The sequence below is a fragment of the Caretta caretta genome, chromosome 18 (assembly GCF_965140235.1).
Source record: "Caretta caretta isolate rCarCar2 chromosome 18, rCarCar1.hap1, whole genome shotgun sequence".
Taxonomy (NCBI): Eukaryota; Metazoa; Chordata; order Testudines; family Cheloniidae; genus Caretta; species Caretta caretta.
Genome location: NC_134223.1, coordinates 15,869,487 through 15,881,825, shown reverse-complemented (window position 1 = coordinate 15,881,825; position 12,339 = coordinate 15,869,487).

Sequence of the window (12,339 nt, the reverse complement as noted above, 5' to 3'; positions counted from 1 at the left end):
TAGTTTGGGGGTCTTGTACTTGTCTAATCTACCACCCTCCTCACCAAGCAATGAACGCAAAGAATCCATGGATACCATTTTTGTGATACCCACAGAAACGCGGTCCACTCCTCCCTCTGCTGGCTCTATGGGAGGAGATAATCAATGAGCCTCCATGCTCTAGTGAGGCTGCAACACGCAGCTGATCGATTTAAGGCACTGGGGGAAAAGTTGCGGTAGAACAGAAATTGATTCTTTGTATCAGCTACTTTCTAAACCCAGGGAGAAAAATATCCAGCACAGAGGCAGGGGGGAGAATATTATTTTCAGTTTGCTAGGTGTCTATTAAAAAGCAATAAAGAATTGGAAAACCTGGCCTGAGGGCATCCCTTTAAACACAGGCCATATTCATCCCTTTAGTCAGCAGAGTTCCCTGGGGAGGAATCTGTCCCAGGCATGGCTGCAGACGTATGAGACTATCTCTGTGACAGATATCACCTGCCAAGGTGTGTTGTACACTGTTATCCTCTCAATGCACAGTAGTTTGCTGGTCCCTGGGATCAGGCAACTGGTGGCAGCCCAGGCCTTGGTGGAAATGAATCAGTCCAGCAGTGAGGACAGACTATTCACACTGCGTGATTACAGAGTACAGGTAGCCCAGGGAAGTAGCCTGTAAGCCAGTGTCTATCCCTAAACCACATTTTATAGTGTGTGAATACTTGTACTCAACAGGGCTTTTTCACATATCTTGCTGCAGCGTACTCACTGAGTGTTGTGCCATTCAAAGTGATGTTATACATATGAATCGTGAACAGTCTTCCTGATCTTGGCAAATTGGAGTTGAAATATTTATTTTGTCGTAGAACTAAAATGCTTGTTTGACTTGGCTTTTTTGTTTTGTTTTATTGACTTGGTGGTTTCCCCCCCAGTATTCGCCCTTGGTTAGATTTTACCTACCTGCAGTGCCCGGAAGGGAACAAGCCCCCCGCGTTATTTATTTGTATTACGACAATACCTAAAGGACCTAGCTGAGTTCTGGGCCCATTATAGTGGGCGCTGTACAAACACATAGCAAGAGACAGTCCCTGTCCCCCAGGAGCTTACAATCTAAATATACAAAGGGTTGAAAGCGTGAAGGGAGAGGAAAGTGACTTGTCATGCAGTAAAGCCAGAAATAGAACCATGGTCTTCTGTCTCCCAGGCTGATGTACCATCCATTAGACCAATGTTTCTCAACCTCTTTGGTCCTAGGGACCGGCTTGCTGCCTTCCTAAACTGTGTCAGGCAGATCTCCAGGACCAGAGCCGATCCACGGACCAGCCATTGAGAAATGCTGCACTAGACCACAGTGCCTCTCCAACAAGTAAATAATTTGTGGTATGAATTTAGCACTGGTGGAATGGCTCCCACTGGCAGCCCTAGGGGGATTAAAGTTCTCTCCAGGAGCCTGATCCCTAAGGCCGCTGAAGTCAATGGGAACCTTTCTCCTTGACTTCAATGGGCTTTGGATCAGGTCCTTTATCCACAGCACAAACCAGGGTGGAATAGCTGCCCCACGCATTGCCCTGATGTCACTGGAAGGCTGCTACTCTGTGCCTCAGGGGCCTTGGCCACGCATCTGATTAGACACGTTAGAGAGAAATAGTCTGTCCAGTGGTCAGAACAGGGGAGAGGCTGCAAGGCGTGTTGGTGGCAAAGAGCCAATACATAAGGGGTCTAGCAGTGAGCTGGGAACGTACCAGGCTCTGGAATAAGAGCCACTTAAGTGAAAACAGAAGACTCCAAAGCAGGACGTGGCGGGGGGGCGAATGCATCGAACGGCCTGAGCGCCCTTTGGATGCTGTGCAGATTGATGGTGTGAGAAGCAAAGGCTCAGGGCTTCTCTGTCTGTTGCCATAAAATTTATAGTCCAAGGAGAAACGCGAGGGCTTGGGAGAACCCGAGTTCAGTGCGAAGGAGACGTTGTTTATAACAAAACCCGAGCACCTGAGCTTGTGGTTTAATGGCCAAGAGTGTAAATCCCACCCGAACAGCCCCCAAGGGAAGTAGAGTCGTGGCAGGACAGAAGGAAAAACTGAAACAGGCACAAAGGAAAGGGCTTTGTTTTTCTCCTCAGACCTGCGGAGATGTCAACGTTTGCAGGCTGTCCCTTGTGTGCAGGACCCACTAACGGGTCTTTAGAGGGGAGAGGCTTGAACCAGGGGGTTGAGTGGAAGTGGGATTTATCAAGGCAAAGGCAAGTGACGGAACAGAGGACAGGAAGGGGGCTGCTGGGTCGTCAAGACCTCCTATGGCAGGCAGCCCCATGATCTCATCCCATTCAGACACTTTGACAGCCAGTTGAATGGTGGAGCAAAGCTGTGCTAGGCATAAAATCATAGACACTAACCTCCTCTTCACCAGTGAATGATACCACTTACTGCTCTTTGTATCAGGGTAGCACCCAGAGACCCCAACCCAGATCGGGGCCCCATTGTATTGGGTGCTGCACAGCCGTGTAGACAGACCGGAAGAGCTCATGGTTTCTGCATTTAACATGAAGGGCCCCAACCCACACCGTGTGCCATGCTGTGTTACCAGTGTTTGGGGTCATTACTGAAGGTTACTCTAATCCATGTAGGGGTGTGTGGGGTAGGAGGTTGTTATAAGCAGACAACAGGGCAAAAACTTGTCTTTTCAGCTAAAGCCATTATGCCCAGCTCTGAACATCCCAGATCCTGTCATTAGAGAGCCCCTGAAACTTGCCATATGAATTAGGTTTTGTCCTAGTGTCTGTGGGTAACGTTTCCCCACTCTGCATTTCACTAGTACTGTGTGCTATGGGACGAGAGGCCCTCTATAAAATATGATGAATAGTTATTTAAGCTCCCTAGTCTGGTCTGTTTCTTGCACCCTTTCCTTTTTGTGTAGCTTTGCTCTATATTCTGTATGTTTTACATTCAAGCTGTGCAGATTGAAAGAGAGGTGCTTGCTGCATGACCATCCCAGCTAGGAGGTGTTAGCAGAATGGGGAAGGCTGGGAACCGTTCACTGTATTTTTTTTTTAAACCTGTGAAAAGTCTTGGGTTGAGTTCTGGACAAAATTTCAGGGAAGCAGCAGGGGATGTTTTTGCTTTACCTGCATGGGTTTACCTTTTCCTAGTAGCGAGGCGTCCTGAGGGTGTACTGTCCCTTGAGACAGGCATGGTCTCAATCCCAGCTCTGACACTGGCTCACCCTATGGCCTTGGTCAAGTCACTGGAATGGCCTGTGCCTCAGTTTCCCCATCTGTAAAATGGGGCGGGGTGGGGGGATTACTTGCTTGCTTCACAGAGTGACTTGAGAGAATGAATCAGTCAATGCTTTTAAAATGTTTTCAAGAGTAAACGCTCTATCTAGCTATCTATTCTACCCAGCACCAATCACGATAGTATCTAGGCACCAGACACTAGTCTAAGAAAAGTTCCATGAAGGACTCCCCTATCTCCTACATGGTTTATCTATTATTTAAAGAGATTTTCTTTCTTTCTTTTTCCTGCCCTCCTGTAAGGCTAATCTTCTGCCCCCACCTTTGCAATAAAATGCCCCATGCATTGTGCTCTAAAGACAATTAACATATCAATGCTAAGGGTCACCCACCCACCCCGCAGCATACATAACTCCACTGAAGTCAACGGCTCTGTCACTCCCCCTGCCCCCTCCCCCCCCTCAGGGCTCTTCGCTTTCTGCAGAAGTGAGTCGGTGGCTCCCTGCAGCAGGGGTACTCCCCAGCAGGTGTGTATGGGGTGGGGGGGCTGGTAACCGCTGCCTTGCTCTCCCTCTGCATTGGGCCTGCAATGCTGAATAAGGCCCTTTGCAATGGGGGAACTGCACTGAGCCCCTTCAGCTAACCTGACACAGATCAGCCCTTGGATGGTAACCTCACCAACCTGATCTGTGTTAGAACTGACAGTGAAAGGCTCTGTAACCCCAAGGCTGTCCAGTCCCCATCCCCCTCCCTTACTAGCTGCTTAGAAGAAGAAGGGAAAAAAAGCAATCTCCCTGGCACCTAGACAGTACAAGACTCCAATTTCAGGCAGGCTGTGAATATTTTCCCTGGCTGGGAGCTGACAGGTTATGGGGTTTTAAGCCTTATTCAAATTTCAGGTTTTGTAAATGATTTTGATGCCACACTTCAGACTGACTCCACGGGTATTTATGTTGGATTAGCAGCAGATTGCCTGCCTTTCCTCACTTGATAGAAGAAAGCCCAGCATATGTAAACTCCCCTTGAATGGTGTGCTATTAACCTTCAAGCAAAATGATTCGTTTGTCTTATAAAACTCTGTTATAAATAGGGACGGACTATAAATCACTCTCGGGGCCCATGATGAAATCGCACAGAAATGGAGCGCATTCCCAAGCCTCTGTACAGTGGGGGAAGGCGGCACACAGAAGGAGGGAGAGATGGTTAGTGAAAGGGTTAGCTAGGCAGTCTGTTGGGAAATATGAAAGCTCTTCTGAGTCTGTGACAGGAATGAAAAAGCGGGGTAGATCAGCCCAAGATGTGCTTTAGACATCTCATCTTGTATCACATTTAAGAATGACATGGGGAGTATAATAGAATGAATGTACTTTGGCACTGTAACTACCTTCATGGAAAAGTCCTCTGGATAGGATTTCAGAGGGCTCTACAGATATTAAAGACGGGGGACGGATTCTATACAAATAGCTCTTCCTAGCGGGCGCTGCTTTGTGCCATCCTTTACACCTGCCCAAAGGAAGTGCAAGACGCTACCATTCCGATCTGGTAGCATTTTGTTGTTGTTGTTAAACACTCATGCAGCACGCCGGAAAGGAGAACACAAGGCACAAGGCACAAGTCAGGTGCGTAGAATTCAATGGAGAATCAGATCCTGGACCCGTTCCAGCAAGGAAGGGGTTAAAATCCTTCCCCAATAAGCCAGCATCCTCGGCTGGCTGGGCAGGAGTTCCCAACAGGAATGCTGATGAGTGGGCAGCTGAGGCCCTGGGAGCGGGGTATTTAAATCCGCAGGGTGCTGGTCCCCTGGGGAAATGTGTATGCCCTTTCAGCCTGCTTGGTGCCTGAAGGAGCCAGCTCCCCATGCTCTGTTACTGCGGTTCAATGCGTCTTCAGCCTTTCTTAGGGCCTTAAAAGGGCAAAACATTTTTCCCTTTCTCCTCTGCAGCCAACTGTTGTAAAATAACCTGCACAGGTGCCTGTGTGCCCCCAGGTAGCTAGAGAGGGCTGGGAGAGGCAGAAATGAGTCTTCCCCTCTGCCTTCCCTGGGAAGGGGCTCGGAGGGAACCCCTACCCCTCAGCTAGGGGTAAAGCCCTCTCTTTACCTTCTGTCTTTCTCCAGGGCTCTAGGAGCTGGCTGCAGGAGAGGAGGAGGTCTTCCAGCTGGGTAAACAATTCTGGCCACCGTTCACTAAGGGCAAGATTTTTCTCTAAAGCGCTGAGTGATTTTTGGAGCCTAGCCTGAGGCACCTTGAAGAGGCCTGGTTCTCAGAGGGCAGGTGCTCAGCACTTCCTGAGATCTGGGCCCCAGAGACACAAGTCACTTTAGGAAATCTTGGCCTAGATGAGGTCTGAGCTCAGACGGGGTTATTTCTCCTAGCGCCAGCACCGAGTTCCCAGTTGTGACAGGCCAGCCAGGATGACAATTATCCTGGGGAAACGGGTGTGTGTGTGTGTGTGGGGGGGGGGGGGGGGGAATGTAGGCATCTCTTGTTACTGCAGCTCCTCACAAGGTCCATGAAACAGGAGGCCAGCAAAACTGAGTGATTAACCTCGGGGGGTCACCCAATCTGCTTGTCAAACCATTTTTGTGTCTGAAACAATTTCTGTCTAGTGTCCCCTCCCCAGCTTCTTGCTGCTGTGTGATTGCAGAGTGAAAATACTCTTGTAACCAGGCCCTTTCATCTGGCTGTCCTTATGAATTATGCCAACCCAGCCAGCTCCTCTGCTCTGGATGGCAGAACATGGCTTTGCTCTGCCTCCATAAATAACTAATATATCTGTAATTGTTTACATAAGTAACAATCCCTGGAGACATTCCAACTGACATATTTGTGTGGATGTATGAGTGTGGGTGAAAAGAAAAGGAGGACTTGTGGCACCTTAGTCTCCACAAGTCCTCCTTTTCTTTTTGCGAATACAGACTGACACGGCTGTTACTCTGAAACCTGAGTGTGGGTGGGTGTGCATGGGGTGTGGGAGTGGGAATGTATCTGTTTAGATGTGTGTGTGTGTCTGTGTTTCTGCATGACCATAGGGTGTGTGTGTGTGTGTGTATGCCATGGATGTAAGTGTGTTTGTTCATCTGTATGGCTGTATACAAGAACATGTGTGTGCATGCTTTTTTATACAGGCAGATGTGTGTAACTGAGATCCTGCTGCAGGTGTCTGCCTGTGGCTTTGGGTGAGCAGGTGACTGAGTGTGTGTCATAGAGGCATGTGGTTCTGTGTCACTGTGGGGACTGTGAGTGTGTGTCATGGATGTGTGTGGTTCTGCGTGACTGGGTGTGAGCACCTGCGTGTATCGGCTGCATGTGTCTCTATAACTGTCAGGGTGCGTGGGGGCGGGGAGACAGTCACCCGCTAACTGTTTATAAGAAAAGGAAAATTCCTGACATAAGTAGAATAAAACCAGCATAAATCTCAGAACAAAGCAACCAAAAAGGCAATTTGGAACATGCTGGGATAAACAATGTGGACACAAAGCCCATGATGTATTTATCTCTGTCCCACATGCCTCTAGGAGCACCATGCATTCTCCACTTTAAAAGGCATCAACTTCATATGTTCATCCCTAATTCTCTTCTTCCCCTCCATGACTCCCCCACAAGTAGCTCCCTTGAGCTTCACCCCCTTTCCTCAGCCTCTGCTGATTTGGACAGTGACTGGATGCAACTATTTTGCATGTGAGCTCGCCAAGTTGAAACTTGACGTTATTTTGACTCAGTTCCCCAAAGCTCTCCTGTGTCCCAGGGGACAATGCAGTGAGCCGTGGAGATTGGGATCTCCTTTTACTAAGGAGTTGAGCTCCACATGGGGGATCTCTACACTGCAATGTAAATGTGGGTCTGTGGGAACTGTGCTTGTGGATTTGGATTTGCCAAACCTTAGTCTTCACTTGAGTGTCCACACTGCATACAGTTGCTGGACCCAGGTGTTATAGCCGTGCTAATGCATCCACACTGTGCAGAGCTTCTGACTCAGGTCTGGGCCTTGAGCTGCATCCACACTGCAAAATGACAGGGCTTGGATCCTAGTCTCAGCAGGACTCGGGCTCTTACCCACACCCCAGCAGAGTCCTAGGACACAGGTCCTGAGCGCTTGCTGATCCAAATCAGACTGATTTGTGGGTGGACGGAATGGGGGCCGTGTAGACATAATCAGTCTGGTCTGATACCATCATGGAAGTGCCAATCACAGTTCCATAGTTAAGGCTGAATTGAGCTTTGCATTTAGGGCAGATATTTAACCACTTGGTTACATATAAAGGACGCAGGGTCCCTTCCCCAGATGTAACAGCATTTATACTTTGAGTACACAATGGATTTTCTGAGGTTACTAGCTGTGCCCTGTAACTTACAATAATTGATTGCTACCAACCCAATGCTGCCTCTAGATTTTAACTAACTACTTGTGCCTCCCACATAGCAATGAGACGAATTATCTCCCCATTCCCTCAGCCAAACATGACCCTAAATGGACCCCTCCACCCCACACCCAGAAGACGCTATGGAGATATCTGTGCAGAAGTGGGTGCATTTGGTGTTCTGACAGTCTCCCCTAGACAGTCTCCAGTCTCCTACCAGGGAGGCACTTTTAGAAGCTTGTTGTGTTTTTCTCCTCATTAATATTAATAGAAATGTTAGTAAAACAGACAGAATATTCCAGTTACTGCTGGATTTTGGTTTAACATAAGAATATTTTTGTCTTTGTGATAACCAGCCCGTCTATTTCCGTCTGGGGCTCTTGCTTGCCTAAATAACTTGTGTGCTTAGCTTCAAGTTAGCACAAAGGCCTAGAAAATAGTCAACTACCATGATGGCAAGAAAGAAAAAACCATAGATATTTAAAATACATGGAAAAAGAACAGGAGGACTTGTGGCACCTTAGAGACTAACGCATTTATTTGAGCATAAGCTTTCGTGAGCTACAAAATGCAAATAATAAGGACTGCCTGGCACTGGGTAGCTATGCAGTGCCTAGCATGACGGGGCCCTGATCTCAGTAGCACAGATATTTAGTAATACAAGCCAACTTCAGATTGGGCTTTAGCTCATACTCATGTGAAAAGCAAGAAAAAAATAGCCCCATGCCTTCAGCCAAGCACAGAGCATTGGCTTGTATTTCCAGGCATTGCCACACATTTTGTTGCGGCTTTTGTTGGGCTATAAATCAGGCTCTTAAACTCTTTTACAAGGCACCTGTTTATTTATTAGGCACGTTTATTTTTTATTTAAAGTCATGACTGTGGAGCGTATTTCTGGCCAATAAAAAGTACAGCTTTGTTTTGTTTTCGTAGCAGCGGGTCCAGGATCGTGTCTTTGTTCCTTGCCCATCTGACATTTGCTCTCCACCCCAGAGGTGGCTGCATTCAGCATATGTAGCTTGGAAAGGTCTTTGCATAGAAAAGTTCTATAAAGAGGTAAAATATTAGCATTACGAGGACCCTGGTTTACTGGGAAATACATGCTGCTTATAACCAGAGCAGAATCTGACCCTACAAATCAGGACAAGAAATTATTGTCTCTCTCTCAGTCTTGCTCGTTTTCATGGGTGTTCTTTGCCGTACACTTTCTTGGAACTAGTTTTTCTGAAAGAGACGAGAAGAAACGTTTAGGACGCTAGCACTGCTTAGCTGAATCCATACTAGGTTACTGGAAGGTAATAAAATACATGAAGCATTCAGCAGGGAGGGAGGGATGCTGAGTCAGTGCTCACGGCTGAAAGAAAGAAAAGAACTCAGTCCTAAATTCCTGGTAACAGCGCTGTCTCTCACTCCATGGCCAATGACACCCCATTTATTTATAAATGCATTGTAACACCTTCTAGCACTTTTCTTAAAGGCCCAGCTGTGACACTCTCCATCCGAGAGGTACAAGGAAAACTGAGGAAAATGTCTCAGTCCAGCCAAACCAACATATCTACCTGGATCTAAAGCAGATGGGAGAAAGGTCCTGGCCTCTTACACTGAGGCAGTATAGCCTAGTGCTCAGAGTAAGGATCTCAGAGTTGGGACTCTATCTAGGACTGTAGTGTCACCAACTTGCTGGCTGAACATGAGTGCCTCAGTTTACCCACTGCAAAATGGGTGTAACAATACCCATCTGCCCCATGGAAGTGTTCTGAGGCTTTATTAATTAATGTTTGTAGGGCACGTTCTGTAGGATCCTTGGCTGGGTCATGCTACAAGTTTCAATACATGAAAGAACATGCTTTATCTGGGGTAAATCAATGTAGCCCCATTGGCTTGCATGATAGAATGGTCAAGTTACAGCAGCTGAGGATCAGGCTCCTAACACTGTCTCAGGTCTCTCCTTTGACAGGCTACAGCAGGGCTGGTGGAGAGGGAGAGGTGTGCATTTTGGACTTGGAATCTAATAAAATTGTACAGCCCGATGGAATCATTTTTTTTAAATCAAAGTTCTCGTGGGCTGTTGTAATTCTCAAAGCCTCTCTTTCCGAGCAAAGGGTACGGAGCGCTGCCAGTAATCTAAAAACCAGGAGCAACCGTCAATCTCGGGAAAATGATCTCAAACAGTATAAATATCCCCCAACTGGTTTTAGTCTTGCAGCTTTACAAAGGGTAATGGAAATTCTAGAGATGTTTTCAGCTGGGGGTGGAGGGTAGGGGGGATGGCGGCTGGGCTATGAGCCTTTGGGGTAGAAGCCCAAAGGGCAGAGGTAATGCCACGGATGTAACATCCTTATAGGGTAGCCTGATGATTAGGTGAAATATCAGCTAGTCGTGTGGGAAGGCAGCATGTCTCACTGGCACTGGACTGGGAGCCAGGAGACGAGCGTTCTGTTTGCAGCTCTGCCGCTAACCTGCTGTAGGAACTTAAAAGTCACGTCATGTCTGTTTTCCCTCCCACCCTTTCTCTGTATCAGGCTTCACAGATCTTGAACCCAGCTCTATGGGGTTCTGGAAGCCAGCACACGGCAGTCCTCCACACAGCAGCTCCCAGACTGTCACTGGGACCTAAATCCATGAAGCCCATCTGGGGCACAAGCCCCACCCCTATGCTATGACTGGGAGACGTCCAAGGCTCCTGATTGGGCTGCAGCCTCTATTTAAGCCAGAGGAGGCCAGAAGAAGTTGTCCGTCTCTACAAGTAGGCTTCTCCTTGCTGGTCTGATGCTTACCTGGTTCTTCTTTCTGATATTTTACTTTCTTCTTTCTTCTTTCAAGTTGCAGTGGGGGAGGTTTAGATTGGATATTAGGAAAAACTTTTTCACTAAGAGGGTGGTGAAACACTGGAATGCGTTACCTAGGGAGGTGGTAGAATCTCCTTCCTTAGAGGTTTTTAAGGTCAGGCTTGACAAAGCCCTGGCTGGGATGATTTAACTGGGAATTGGTCCTGCTTCGAGCAGGGGGTTGGACTAGATGACCTTCTGGGGTCCCTTCCAACCCTTATATTCTATGATTCTATGATATCCTGACACTTGGTAACTGGTTCCTGCCCTCTGGTCTGTGTCTCGATTCTGATCTCCTCGTATTCCAGCCCAGCCTGGTAACTGGCCCTCGGTCCATACCTGATGCTAACGCCTTGTCCAGGCCACTCATGCCCTGATCCTGGCTTCCTCTGTCCTTAGCCTGTAACCTCTTCAGGGCAGAGGCTGTCTGCACTCAAAGCCTGACATGAGGGAACGACAGTCTCACTTGGGGTGGCTCGGTATTATCGAAATCAGTTCAAGATGTGTGTCCATAACAGGCAGGCGCCCGTGTGTGTGACATGCAGAGGCTCATGCTAATGTTGGTGGAGTGTATGAAACCTTAACACAACCACCACATAACTCAGTATCGCTCTGGGGCACCGTTCTGTCTCGCTTACACCAGTGTCGCTCTGTTCACGTGGCTGGAGTTCCTCGCTGACAACGGGGTGAGAGCTGAACCAGTCCCTGTGTCTCAAAGTTCTCCTGCTGCCTAAAAACAGTGGTGGGCTGCTTATCTAGCCTAAAGTTCTGAACCATGTGCTGTTCAGATGGGCCCTATCGTTCATTTCTGTTCCTGTCGTCCCCTTCAACTGCAATGACTCTAGATCCAAAAGCAGGATTTTCAGACTTCTGACCTCTGAGTCTTTTATGATCTTATTTTTGCCCTTTTATAGTTGCATGATTAAAGCCAAACGCTACTTTATAAAGGTGGTGGTGTCTGACTAATGAAATCCGAGAGGCATGCATAGCTGCTTATTCTCTCCCTCTGATGGCTGGACGGTTTTATTATCACCCAATTGTGTCAGAGCGTCCGAGTGCCTGGGGCAAAGAGGGGTTAATATTTTATGCTGTGTTGAAAGCAGTTAGTTTTACTAATCAGTTTAATTTCTCCCATGAGCAAAAAGTGTGGGACACCCGAATTCTGCACATTAAATCCCATCTCGTGGTAATCAGATATCTTTAGGTTATTCTTCTGGAGGCTAGTCCGTGAGCAATACTAGAGCAGCTTAATTGGCTAGTGTCTCAGCTTCTTAGCACACAGCTTGGTGAGTGTGAGTTGGCCATATCTGAAATTATCTAAAGAAAGCCATGAGCTGTGAGGTCTTCACCGTTCAAAATGGCAGGTTTCAGAGTAGCAGCTGTGTTAGTCTGTATTCGCAAAAAGAAAAGGAGGACGTGTAACACCTTAGAGACGAACCAATTTATTTGAGTGTAAGCTTTCGTGAGCTACAGCTCACTTCATTGAATGCATCCGATGAAGTGAGCTGTAGCTCACGAAAGCTTATGCTTAAATAAATTTGTTAGTCTCTAAGGTGCCACAAGTCCTCCTTTTCTTTTTACCCTTCAAAATGTGTTTTCACAGAGGCATTTAAAACCAGTTGCAAACGTGGTGTGAAGAGAGATGGGCAGTGGAGTTATTTGACAAAGTGAATGCAGGAGACCTGTTGAATTTTCCACGTTAGACTCACAAGATGGTGCTCTTTGTTTCTTTCTCTTGATAGACTTGGGGCATTGGTGTCTTGCAAGGTGAAAGTTCCTTCCCAGCCAGCATACATAAGAATTTACTGACAGAGGTGCTGATGTTCTGCAGAAACCAGCAAAACCTACATGGAGAACCTTAATCCTTTGGCATTTGTCCATGTTCTCAGCACTCTCCTATCTCTCCTGAGGTGTGGCTAGTATTTGTCAAAGAAATTCATTTGGAA